This window comes from Bactrocera tryoni, chromosome 4 (genome assembly GCF_016617805.1).
Source record: "Bactrocera tryoni isolate S06 chromosome 4, CSIRO_BtryS06_freeze2, whole genome shotgun sequence".
NCBI classification, from domain to species: Eukaryota; Metazoa; Arthropoda; class Insecta; order Diptera; family Tephritidae; genus Bactrocera; species Bactrocera tryoni.
The window spans coordinates 73,204,012-73,218,334 of record NC_052502.1 but is presented as its reverse complement, the minus strand read 5'-3'; the positions used below and the strand labels follow the sequence as shown (position 1 = coordinate 73,218,334).

The 14,323-nt window shown below is 26.4% G+C and overlaps 1 protein-coding gene across 1 annotated transcript in view; it reads left to right on the top strand.

Moving 5' to 3' along the window:
• Positions 1-14,323, top strand: part of LOC120774114 (high affinity cGMP-specific 3',5'-cyclic phosphodiesterase 9A) — a 170,273-nt gene that overhangs the window by 10,486 nt on the left and 145,464 nt on the right. Inside the window, exon 2 of the mRNA XM_040103476.1 lies at positions 7,194-7,232. The gene's annotated coding sequence lies outside the window, so the exon portion shown is untranslated. The remainder of the gene's footprint in view (positions 1-7,193; positions 7,233-14,323) is intronic.

Sequence of the window (14,323 nt, the reverse complement as noted above, 5' to 3'; positions counted from 1 at the left end):
TGCCACAATTGATTTGATTACCGGCACAAACGCTTTGTTCGATAATTAGAGGCAATTATATTTACATGGTTTTTATTCCCATAGAAATTGTATTATCTGATTTGATTTTATGATGGAATTTTTGCAAAACACGCAGAAAAAGTGCTTCTGCTGCCAATCAATAATTTAAATTTAAATAAGCCTTTAATGGTTATTTTATGATTTATTTAAATTTCTTTTTTAAAAATTGTGTTAAAAATATTTTATTTTATAGATTGTTTGAAGTAAAACATTTTATTTTATTTTTTTTTATTTAAATTTTTTTGCTTTTATATTATATTATATTAATTATATTTTTTTAATTTTTGTAGTTATTATTTTTTAAATTAAAATTATTTTTATTTAATTTTTTTAAATTAAATTAATTTAATTTGTTTTAAATAATTTTTTTTTATGTTTTAATTTTAAATTTCACTTAATTTAATGTTTTTTTTTTGCAATTTTAAATAACCGTGCTTATTTTCTACTTCTTTTCTATATAAATGATATTTCATGTAATGTACTAAGTATATCTGTTGTAAGCACTAATGAACTTTTTCTCATATTAATTTTATCGTTATTTTAATTTATTTTATCGTTATTTTAATTTATTTTGTTTATTTTGTTTCTTTTTTTTATAAATTTTCCTTTTTTTGAATTTCACAAGTGTGCTTGTTTTAATTCATTTTGGTTGCAATTTTAAATTTTTTTCTACTTCATGCATTTTAATTTCACTTAATTTTATTAATTATTTTTGTGCAATTTTAAATTTTGTTCTCCTTAATGTGTTTTAATTTTGCTTTTTTTTATAAAATTTTTATATCAATTTTTTTGCATTAAATTATACTCAAATTCTCGCTCGGCGACATCCCCAACACATCGCTCCACTTTATTTGATTATGTTTTAAAACAATAATTATTTTCAGTTTAATTAATTTAAAAATTTTAATGATTATAATTAAATTTTTTGGTACTTTTAAGGTTTATTATTTTTCTTAATTTTTTTTAATTTAAAATTATTTAAGTTTTTGTTATTTATTTGCTTTTTAATTAAATATTTTTACTAATTTTTTTATTTTTTAGTTTAAAATTAATATTTTCTTTTAGTATTTTTAATAAATATTTTCACTTAAATTTTTATTTTTTTTAATTTTTTTAAATTTTTTTCAATTTTATCAAATGTAATTTTTTTTTTGAATTTTTTTATTTAAAATTATTTAATTTTTTTCTATTATTCGTTATTTTTTAATTAAATATTTTCACTTAAATTTTTATTTTTTTTGCAATGATTTTTTCATTTAAAAATATTTAGTTTTTTGTATTATATATTTATTTCTTTATTAAACATTTTCACTAAAATTTTATTATGAGTTTTTGCTTGCATTAAAGGAACGCTACTTAGATTCTCGCCTTCGGCGGCGTCCTCATCACATCGCGCCACTTTATTTGATTATATTCTAAAGCAAATAAATATTCAATAAATGCAAACACATACGCGCTTCTCCTCCAATATCGCGTGCGCGTTCGTGTTCACGTTTGTCCGCAGTTTCCGTTGTTTGTTTACAGTCGGTTATTTGAGCAGTGAAAAGCTCAATGGCAGCGTTTCATAAATCAAATGATACGTAATGTCGTAAACAATTGGTTTTAGTTAAATATTTGATATATTTATGCGTATGTTTATTTGTAAACAAACCAATACACATACACCCGCTGTGCTGTGCAATAAATTCGTGTTTATTTAGAATACACCGCAGGCGGGAAATTTCTATGGAATTTAGCAAATGTCTTTAAATGAAATTAATTGCCCGAAAGCGCTGTTGTTGTGTTAAATTTAAGTTTTATCAAACTTGGTCCATTTGTTGACACAGTTATTGGTTGAAAGGAAACCCCTTGCGTATCAAAAATCGATATGAATGCTTAGTATTAGCTTAGAGCAGCTGGCAGAAACATAAAACCCTTATATGAGAGGTGGGCATGGTATTCTGTAACATTTTCTTGACAGATATCCCAAATTTACAATGAAAACCATTCTCGTGAGAAAATTTCAAAATTATTCGTAAAAATCTGATCTTAACAAGGAATCCCTAATTATGCTTGTCTTCAGCGCGAAAATTGTCTGACATCTGTTAGGGCTGCCTACCACTTTCATATACTCATAGTTACCGACGGACCCGACCCTATAACTATTTTCAACATTCACAACAAAAAGCCGTTCTCACAAGTTCTTTGATGTCTCTCAATAAATTGCAAGTCATAAGCTCATTAAAGCATAAGAAATGCGTCTTTTGCCCTCACCCAAGCCAAAGATTAAGAAGAAAAAATGTGAACATACATGCATTCCTACCATATATAGTATAATTCATACACAAACCGCTGCCGTCAACCAGACGCACGCCAACGACAAACAAAGACCTTTTAAGGTGCTATTAAATTGACAAAGGCAAGTTACCGCTGTTTATTTTGTGTTGCTATTATTATTATGGTCCCACCTCAAAATAAAGGTCAAGGTACGAATTGGCTGATTGGTCTGTCTGGACTTTATGTGCACATTCGATCACCTTTTACCTTGCGCAAGTTAGCACACGGTTAGCGAATTTGATGAGGGGTCAAAGTAATGGAATTTTTTTCTCTTCACAATGCATGCTTTACTTTTTCTCTTTAGGGTTTACACTGATGCCGTTGGTACTCAGATTGGTTTGCTAAAATATTAAGGAATAGAATGGAAAAGTGAAAGAAAGGTTCTAAGCGAATTTTTGGTAATAAAAGATTGAAAGATCAAAATGTGTTCTGCAGCAAAGTCATGCTTGAAAGTATAACAAAGAAGTAGAATTTCATGATGCCATTTGGTTATTTATTTCTTCAATATTTTATCTACGACAGTTCTAATGACTGATTTTCATGAATTCGCAAAGTGTTACATTATTTTGCATTTAAATAATTGCAATTAATTTAGTACTGTGCCACAATGTTCACAAAATTTCAAACTTGAATTTTGTTCCACAAGTTCATAAGATATCAAATTTGAATTGTGTGCCACAAGTTCATAACATTTGTAAATTTGTGTTGTGTTCCATGAGCTCATAAAATTTTCAAATTTGAGGTTTGTTCCACTTGTTCGTAAATATTTAAAGCTTAGGTTGTGTTTCACAAGTTCATAAGATTTCTAACTTGAATTGTGTTCCCAAAGTTCATAAAATTTTCAAATTAAGGTTGTGTTTCACTAGTACATAAAATTTTCAAACTCTCATAAGATTTCGAACTTGAATTGTGTTCCACAAGTTCATAAGATATCAAATTTGAATTGTGTGCCAAAAGTACATAAGATTTTAAACTAGATTTATATTTCACAAGTTCATAACATTTTCAAATTTGGGTTGTGTTCCACTTGTTCATAAAAATCTCAAATTTCATTTCTGTTCCACAAGTTCATAAGATTTCTAACTTGAATTGTGTTCCACAAGTTCAATAAGAACAATAATAAATGCTTCCGAATTTCGGCTCAACTATTGTACTATTTCACGAGTACATAAATTTAACTGCAGCTTAAAATGTATTAAATGAGGCTTGTTGTTCAATCCGAATCTTATTTGGTACACTTTATATGTAGTTAGTGCCAATATATTTCTAAAAGTTTATACGTTTGTGTTCTCTAGATGTAATTTTTATATTTATAATGTTTCACAAGTTCATAAATCAATATTAATAATTTATTTACCACATGCTAATTGCATTACATAAGCTCATTAAGTACTACCTAGTTTACAATTTACGATTTGGAATTGTAAACAATTGTAGTTTTGTTCCCGCAGTTCATAAAATTGTCACGCTGAGTATAATACATATGAAAAATGTTTATGAACATAGCAAAAAATTGGTGAAAAGTGTGTTTAATAAGTTCATAATACCGTCTCCTGGAATATATTGTGTTCCACAAGTTCATAAAGTGCCTAAATCTTCGTGAAAAGTGTGTTTCATAAGTTCATAAAATACTAAAAAGCTTTGAATTAAGCGTAAGCAACATGAAAATCATATTTAACCAGTTTAAACATTATTATACATAAAAGTAAATATTCGAACTTCGAACATGCCCTTAGTTTCAAAAATATACTCACTACGGTCATCAAAGGTGAATTCCTTGATCCAAAGCTTTATTAGTTCATTACTAGAAACAATTTTTGCAGTTTTTGCTTTTAACCGTGAATTGCATCATACACAAAATGCTCAGCTGTTTCTAGGCGCTGTTCCCATAGCGCTCTTAAGCATATGCATATTTTAATTTCCAAACAACCATTAAAAATGCACCGAAGCTGCGAAATAAAGCGCTAATTACGGCATTTGGTCACTTGCTGCAGGTGCTTCGCGGCGCTCTCCCACTCCCGGTGGTCCGCGCCAAACGCCATAACCATTTGTTACTATCGTAAAATTTAATTGCTTTCGCTAAAAGTTCGTGAAATTTGTATTGTGCAGCAAACGACTGGGACTTCCAGGTGTTTAGGCGTTCGGAGAGTGACTCGTTCGCGTGTGACAGGGTCAGTTATTGCAATGATGACAAAGCTACCTTGCGAGAGACAAAGAGAGCGCGTGAGTGAACGATAGAGATAGTGCTGATTTTTTCATTCACTGCAAGGCATTTTATATTTTATACCCGTAGCTGTCATATCAGCTTGGAATTGAGGGAAAATCTCATGACACACACTTGTCGGTAGATATATGCTGGCAATAAAATGTGACAATAATAATAATAAGTCTAGTTTATGATTTGTGGTTGTGCTGCCGTTGTCGCTTTGCATCAGCGTGATTTTTGTAAATTGTGATTGTGCATTGTAATTGAATTTTCTGCATCATTAAATTGCAAAAAAACAACCATCAAAATGTTGGCTGTGATTTTTGCTACCAATAATTTCGGGGCTAATTTTGGTGTTAATGAAGCGTCACTTACAAATTGAAATCATGATTTAAATACTTATTGATTATTTGAGGATTGCTACTTAAATCAGTTTTGCTTTAAAAATTTTTCATGAATTTTCTATAATTTAATTAATTTCTTTTTTATTCAAAAGTACTTAATTAATGTCGTTTTAATTAGGCTTATTTTTGAATTAACATAAAAAAATATTTTAAAATTTCGTACAATGAGATTTATTATTTTTGTTTTTTATTTAAATATTTATTTTTTAAATTTAATTAATTAGATCGGTTTTCATTAAATTAAATTTTAACTAATTAAAAAATCCGATCTAAATTTAAAAAAAATTAAATAGTGATTTTTAATTATTTTAAAATTTCGTATATTTATTGAAATCTTTTTAAAATAAAATTCAATTTTAACTTAATTAAAATTGAGTAAAGTTTAATTAAATTTTTATAATAATTAAATTAAAAAAAAAATTGTCTATTTGTACTAAATTTGAAAATACTTTAATTTAAATGTTAATTAAGGAGTAAAATATTTAAATCGATTAAACTTTTTTTTTCAGATACTAATTGATTAAATTATAATTATTATAAAACTTGTTTTTGAAATTTAAATCAAATTTTAAATAATTTAAAAATATAATTATATTTTAACTGTTTAAATTAGATAAAGTTTAAGTAAATTTTTATAATAATTAAAAATTAAAAAAATGTATATATGTACAAAATTTGAAAATACTTAATTTGAAATTTTAATTAAAAAGTAAAATACTTAAAAATCAAGCGCTGTCTACGCCAGTAAAGATGAAAATACTTAAATTAATTAAATATTGTTTTTTCAGATTTTAATTCATTAAATTATAATTATTATAAAATATTTTTTAAAAATAATAAAAGAAAAAATATTAAAAAGATAAAATTCTATTATATCGAATTAATTGTAAAAGCTTCCGTTTGGTTTTATTGGTTTCATCTCATAATATTGCTTTAATTAAGCTTAATTTTTGCATTTACTGAGATAGAAAAATTTATATAAAATTAAAAGTATCATCTTAATTACCTAATTTAATTCATTTAAAATTGCATAAATTGCGCGGTTTGAAAATATAAAGTATTTTAATTAATTTGAAATACTCATAAACATGTTCACTTAAGAAACTCTTGAAATTTTTTTTTAGCTTAATTAAATTTAATTTTTTATTAAATATTATTTAATCCAAGATGCCTAGTAGTTTATTTTTATTTTTTATGTGTATATTAATTTATATATTATTTTATTTTTTAGTTTAAAAAAATTATTACATTTTTTAAATTTTTTTAAACACATATCTTAAATTTTTATTATTTTTTTGTTAATTTTAAGTTTCTTTTAAATTATTTTAATTTTTGTAAGGTTTTTAATTTTTTAATTTTATTTTAATTTTTAAAATTTTTTTTATTAATTTTTAATGTTTTTTTAGATAACTTTTTATCTGATTTTGCTCGTTTTTTAAACATTTTTTATATGTGTATGTATGTAGTATATCTAAAATTTTTTTTATTTATTAATATAGATCGGAAGAGTTTTTAACATTTTTATTTATTTTTTAAATTTTTGTATTTAATTTTTATTTAAATATTTTTTAAATCATTTTTTTTTAAATAAATTTTTGTATTATTTTGCTCGTTTATTAATTTTTTCTTATGTATGTATGTACCAATATGCATCTTAAAGTTTTTATTATAATTTTTTAATTTTTTTAACGTTTTTTTGTTTTTAAATTTTTTATTTTTTTACTTATGTTTTAATTTTTTTTATTTATTTATATTATTTTAATACATTTTTTTTAAATATTTTTTTATTTTTATTTTTATAACTTTTTTATGCTTTTGCTTGTTTAGTGCTATATTAATTAAAAGTTTTTTATACAATTTTAAATTCCTTCTGATTGTTTTCTATTAATTTTCTTTATTAATCCACCATCCATTTCGCGCGCTGCATGCACCCTTCCTACGCTTTCGTAGTTGCTTTGCTTTAACATGTCTCAATATTTTGGCGTTTGCACCGCTTTTTCTTACAAAAGAGAAACCAATTTTTCACACAGCAGGATTTGAGTGCTAGGTACTTCATAATGTCATGACAGAAATAAATGTGCTTGGTTCAAAGTAAATGGGAATAATGAATGTATTTGTAGTGGATAAACATGTCTAATATTAATATTTATTTACGATTTGTTTCATATTGCAATTGATTTAAATACTTTACCTTTTTTTCTTTACAGAAAAATTTAACCTTGAAGGAAAATTGTCGTCACAATAATGTAAGTACTTTGAAATCATATGTTCAATATAAACTTTGTTTTTTTTGATCGATCCGCCTTTAAGTGTCTCCACATATATTCTATGTCTTGGGCTTAAACTAAAAATTTTGTGTATTAATTTTTAGGATCACCATATTATGATTATTTATATTTTATATCAGCTAAAGCTCAGCCTCCTTGTTTACTAAACTACAGCTTATAGCTTCAACTTCCTGTGGTTTTATCCAAGAGCACAGAAAAATATTTTCGAAAAATATATAGATTCTTCAAAGATCACATGAAAATATTTTTAGCTATCCATATGACTAAAATTATTGCTAGTGATAGTCTTCATTATCCTTGACTTTAGTGGTAAATTGTTCAGTTTATTATTGTCCTTACAACTAATTTATAAGCGAAGTAGCACCAACAGCGTAGTCCTCATTCTCAAACGATGTTTTCCGGCCAAAGTAGTATATACCCCAACTAATGTAAACTAACGCACTCATTCAGACATGTTTTCAGGCATTTCAGGCTATTGTGGCTGTGTGCGCAACAAGTATACGCCATGGTGTACCCCAAACCAACTCAAGTCTATCGATTATTAGTAATTTTGTGTGCTATTTTTAAACGTTTTGGTCAACAATTGTGAAACAAAAAAGTTCATTGACTCTAGTCACATAAATATTTCATATATTAATCGATAATTTTAAAGCGCGTTGCTGTGTTGTTGTGTTTTGTAATGGCTTTGCAAGGTGTTTATAACAGCATGCTTGAGTACTTTGCTGTGCGTGTATTATTTGTATCGTAGTTACGTTGATTAAATTGGTGTAAAAAATACAATTTGAAAAGTTTGGCAAAAAGTTTTTGCAATTTTTTATGTTTTTTTTCAAATATAATTTTTAACTATGGTAATTTCAAACTAATTCTGTTAAATTTTTTTTCTGTTTAAAAAAGATTTTTTTGGTAAATTTTTTTAATTATAAGTTAATTTTTTTTTTCAATAAATTCTTAATTCCGTTTTAGTTTTTTTTGTTAATTTTCAATAATTTTTGTAATATGTACATATGTATGTAGGTACTTAATTAAACTTTTTTTTTGGTCATTTTAACATGTTTTAATTTTCAAATAATTTTAATTGTTAAATTTCTAAAATTTTACAATTTTACTCAATGTTTTTTAGAAATAAATTTTTAAATTTTTAGTTCATTTAATTAAATTTTAAATTAATCATCATTTTTGATTTTGTTTTAATTTTCTATTTTATTTTTTTTTATTTTTTTAGTTTTTAGTTTTTTAACTTTTATTTTTTTTTAATTTTTATTTTATTTTTTAATTTTTATTTTTTTAATTTTTGTTTTTTTAAATTTTTTTAAAATCTAGTTCAATTTTCGTTAAATTTTTCATTAAATTTCTTTGCAATTATAATTAAATTATTATTTTTTTTCAATTTTAGATTTTTACATTTTAGTTTACTCTTCTCTTTTCCTTTAGATACGTTTTTAATTTTTTCTTTTAATTTTTTAAATTCTGAGTATTCTGGTTTTTTTTTATTTTAATAATTTTTTTATTTCTAGTTTATTTAAATTTTTTACAATATTAAATTTGTTTTTATTTTTATTTTTATTTTTCTATTTTTCAAATTAATTTTTTATTGAAGTTTTTTTATTTTTTTAATTTAATTCAATTGTTTATTATTCTTTAAATTCTAATTGAAGATTTTATTTATTTTTTAATTATTTTTCTACATATATTTCAATTTGTTTAATTATTATTTTTATTTCTTAAATATCAAATATTTTTAAAAGTTCTCAGTTTTTTGAATTAAGTGAAAAAAATTATTTTAAATTTTAATTTCTTTTATTTTCAACTTTTTTAATTTTAATAATTTTTAAGTTTTAGTTAATTTTTTTCAAATTAATTTTTTTGCTTTTTAATTGGTTTTAATTGTTAATTATTTTTTAAATTTTGGTTCAAGTTTTTATTTAATTATTCTTTTTTTATTTAATTATATTTGTTTTAATTTTTTTTATGTAATTTATTTCAATGTAAATTTTTTTAAAATTTTTCTAATTTTAAAATTTTTTAAATTCTAGTTATAGGATTTTCGCATTATTTAAAAAATTTTGTTTTTAAGTTTAAAATATTTAATTTTTTAATTTTTTAGTTTTAGTTATTTTAAATTAATTCCTTTATGTTTGATTGTTTTCAATTGTTAATTTATTTTTAAATTCTAGTTTTTTTGTTCTAATTTAATTTTTTTTTAATTTTAATTATTCTCTTAATTTTTTTTTTTAATTTTTAATGTTTTAATATCTGGTTCTTATTTTGTTCGAATTAATTAAAAATTTTTGTTTTTACTTTTAAAATAGTTAATTTTTTTAATTTTTAATTTAATTATACTAATTTTTACGTGTTGGTTAATTTTTGACTTTCAAAAGGTTTTTAGTAGTTAATTATTTTTTTAATTCTAGTTTAATTTAGATATTAATATTTATTTGTTCTCTCACGTCTTACATAAGTGTCATTTCAATTATGCCACTTTGCAATATTTATTATTAATTTTTCATCGTTACTTAAATGTACATAGTGCATTAGTGTATATTTGGTTTGTATATACATATGTAGATATGGTATATATTGATTTTTGAAGAGCTCTTTGTATTCGCAAATCAATTGCTTTATTTGATTAATATATCAATAAAATCATTTATATTTATTTACTTTCGCACTTCGCTTGTCAAAGTGAAGAGTTGTTGCTTCGTGTAGCGTTTGCAGGTTATGTTTTTCTTAAGTGCTATAAAAAGTTGTACACTTTTTTTCAAAATAGCATACAATTACTCAATTATTTGCTCAAACTTTTGTTGTATGAAATTTCATATACTTGTTTAACCTTTCAAGTTTTGTTTAAATTGCTCTCATACTTTGTCTGAAGAAGTGATCTTATAAAATATTACGTAAATTTTTTTTTTGTTTAAAAAAGGCAGAAGGAAATATATTTTCAAAAAAGTAAAAGAAAAAATATATTGAAAAGCACAATTTTCTAGGTCTCATTGTGATTTCTTAGTGCAAATCTAACTTCTTTTGCGCTGGACACGAACTCTTTGTCTTCAGATCGGGCCTAAATCTATCCATAAATTTAAAATATAGCATATAGTATATTTTAAAAAAGATTCCGACAATTCGTTCGAGCTGTTTTAAGTTATTCACCACTAAAGAAATACCGATAATCTGTTTGTGTATATGTTAGATTCTTCATAACTTCCTACGATTCAAAATCAAACGGTGAAGCACAATGCTGCTATTTGGTAGACTCTGGTGAACTCTGATATGAGAACATAGTTCAATGCTTCAAAAAGTCCAATTGACGGTTTTAAGCACTGGTGCACTTTGATGTGAGACCAGAGTTCGAAACGAATATACGTTTTCTTCTCTACTCTCTGGTGATGGTGGTCATTTTCTATTTATAGATGCTATCTATGAACTCTGCTCTTTCATGAATAGTTATTACTCCTCTTAATTGAGCAGTAACTCGTGACTAGTTTCCATTTTACCCAATTGACTAACAGGAATTGACTTTAAGAGACTTTAAACGTACTGCAATCGCAATTTACTGAACTTCCGCTAATGCTATTTAGTTAAGGAGAAGTCTTCTACTAAGCTGACAAACAAAAGCTGTTTCGGTGCAGTTTATAATTCACAGCTTAGATCAACCGAGCACGAAGGGATACTTTACTTCGAGCGTAGAAGTTGCAAATTGAGATACTAATGAAGTTGTTGTTATGACCCCTTCATAGAAAACCTGTATCGATTACTGTTCTCTGCGGTTATAAAACCGGAGCATTGCAAATGGAAGCTTCACAGTGTATGGCTCATTCGTAGCAGTATATGGAATATACCATTGGTGCCTTTGCGGCTCATGTTCCTATCATCCACTCGGAATCAGTACAGTAGCTATGTTCAGTTTGTAGGTTCAGTTTCTGGATTCAACGGAGCTTCAGCGCCAAGTTAATATAGTACGAACTATCATTAGAAGAGACCTGTTCGATTTAAAAATTGCATCGGTCCGTAAGCTTGGCGTTTAGAGCTTGGGAACGGCAACACCGGTTGTCCAAGTCAAGTTTTTGGCTTTAATAATAATAAGTTGATGTCCAAACTTATCAAAACTTCGACATAACCGCTATTTGAGCCTTGTTTTTGTAGGATTAGTCGGAAATATCAAGATCGAAGAGACTTTTTAGTCCATATAATCATAGGGCGTTGATTGATATTTACATCTTTTTAAAGCTGTGTTCTGTATGAGCTCTCTCGAAGTGAGCTCGAGTTTTCGCGGGGAAGATCTCTTAAGACTGTTTGAGATTTTCGTGCGGTATTTTAACATATTTGAAGACTCGGAAAAGCTTCCCTTCCCTAAATTGTTTTCTCCGAACTCTCAGTGCTAACCTTGTTTAATAACACCTTACTCCCTTAAGGTCGATTTTGGTTGGAGTCATTAAAGAAATGTTAAGTAGGCGTTGATAGCTGTCACTAAAATTTGTATGCCGTTATGTTTGCACACCAATCTCCCTACGCGCTGCAAAGCAATGCACACGTATACATGTTAATATGCTTATTTATATTACCGAAAATTTGCATGCAAAAAGGGTCCCACAGGTGTCCTTTCACATTCACATGCACACTTATTAACATTTTCTTTCATACGCTGTGTTTCTTACCGTTTTATTTGCGGCTTTCTTAAGCTTTACGTTTGTATGGAAAGGCATCACAGCATACTCCAAATGTAATCAACACACTTTTGGCTAAATGCAAATTCACACACACACACGCACACACATGCACACATGTGCTTTATTTTGGTCTCTTACGCACGTGCGGCTGATATTTTGATTCCTTGTAGACAATTTGCCAATTAAACACCTTCTCATCAAAGACGTGTGTGTGTGTGACGCTTGATAGGCGCTTGGAATGCACAGCGCTGCGCCCTCAAAAGTATGCTATGGCGTGTTGGGATGTATTGGGTCAAATTAGCATGTCAATGTTGTAAATTGTGTATACAATTTGATTGAGTGGATGCTAAAAAATAAACAAAATTGAGTGTGTGCATACATACAAACATATGTATAGATACATGTAGTGCCATATCGGTATGTATGGATATATGTATTTGCACGTGTGCAAAGTATATGAAATACTGACGTGTGTGGGGTTTTTAGTCATTTTTATATAACAAATTTAATTAATGATATTCGCGCAAGTGTTTTTTAATAATTAAATTAGTTTTCTAAAATCGGTAATTCGCACATTTTCAAGATAGATTAAAGATAAATTAATTAAAATAATACTACTATAAGTACCCTCAATTATAATAAATTATTTTAGGGTTAAGAAATTTCTTCCTTTTTATAATTTTTAAAATCATAGCAACATTGTTGCGGCAACAATTTTTTTAGCACATATAGTTTGAGACCTTAGTTCTAATAAATTTGCAATTTTAAAGTTCAATGAAATGTAAATTAGCACTAATGTTTCAGCAACATGTTGCATCAACTTTTCTTAGACGGATTTTGAAAATTATTGTTTTTTTCAGTAATTGAGTTAAACTAATAGTGCATTTTCTTGCGGTTTGTTGGCTCATTGTTTTATTCTTTAATACTTTTCGGTATAGACAGTGTTGCTCACTTTTTAAGATCAAAAATTAAAATTATTTTTGTCAGTTCAAGCATATTTAATAAAGAATACAAATTTTTTCAACATTAATTATTTAAAATTTTTAGCAACATTGTTGCTGCAACATAGTTTAAAAAAAGTTTTTATTTAATTTTTCTTTTTGAATACAACTATCCGCATATAAATAACTTGCAAATACATTTTCTCAATATTTGCTGCTGAAAAATAGTTCAGCCATATTATTTTTGAACATGTTGCTGCAACATTATTTAAAAAGTTATTTCTCGATTTAATTTTGAATTTAGCTGTCAATATATGAAAACTTGCAAATAACTGTTTTCAACATATGTATGTTAATTTAAAAATTTGTTAGCAACATTGTTGCTCAAAATGTTGCTGCAACATAAATCATTATTCATAATTTTTTTGTAAATTTCTGGAAACATATAAATAATTTACAAATTTTTGAACATTTTTGTTGCTAAACATGTTGCTGCAACGTATAAAAAATTTGTCTGTCAATTTTATTTCTTTTCTGTCAGTATATAAACAACTTGCAAATAACTATTTTCAACATATGTTAATTTAAAAATTTGTTAGCAACATTGTCGCGAAACATATTGCTGCAATATAACTAAAAAAGTTATTTTCCGATTTTTTTAAATTTTGCTGTCAGTATATAAATAACTTGCAAATAGTGATATGCCAATTAAAATATTTGTTAGCAACATTGTTGCTAAACATGTTGCTGCAACATAATTTAAAAAAATCTTACTTTTCAATTTTTTTTTATCTCCGTATATAAATGACTTACACAGTAAATCGCTCTTTTAATATAAGAAAGTAATTTTGTGGTAGTCGCTAAGAATTATGAGCGGCAGTGTAAACTAATCTACTGGCGCAAAAGTACCGTTGAGGCTTCATAAATATGTCTGTGTCTTTAAGTTGCTGCTCATCTTCTAAATTTTATATATATGAGTTTTCATTTCTTTTGAAATTATGAAAGCTGCACGCAAGTGGGGGTAAAGCAAATTGCAAACGGCAAACAACAATGAGTGCCACTCATCTCACTGTGGCAAGCTTTGCATTGCCAGCTTTACACGCCGATGTATGTATGTATATATACATATGTATTAACACAGTTCCATACACATTGCTTTGTGAAAATTCAAAAAGCAATTTCCTTCATCAAACCCGCAACGGAAACGTCGCAGTTTTACGGTAATCCTGTGGCTATTTCTTCGGCGCTACTCCTTGCGGCTATGCGCTACGCCACCATAACTGGCTGGGCTGTGTAGTGGAAGTACTCATGCACTGGCGCCTTTTCATATTCGTATAACGGCGGTTAGTAATTTTTCGCTGCATCGATCTTGTGGTTGTAGATTGAAAACTGTGTATTTGTATGTGGCACCTTTGTGTGACTCTATTATCCTTGCAGTGCACGC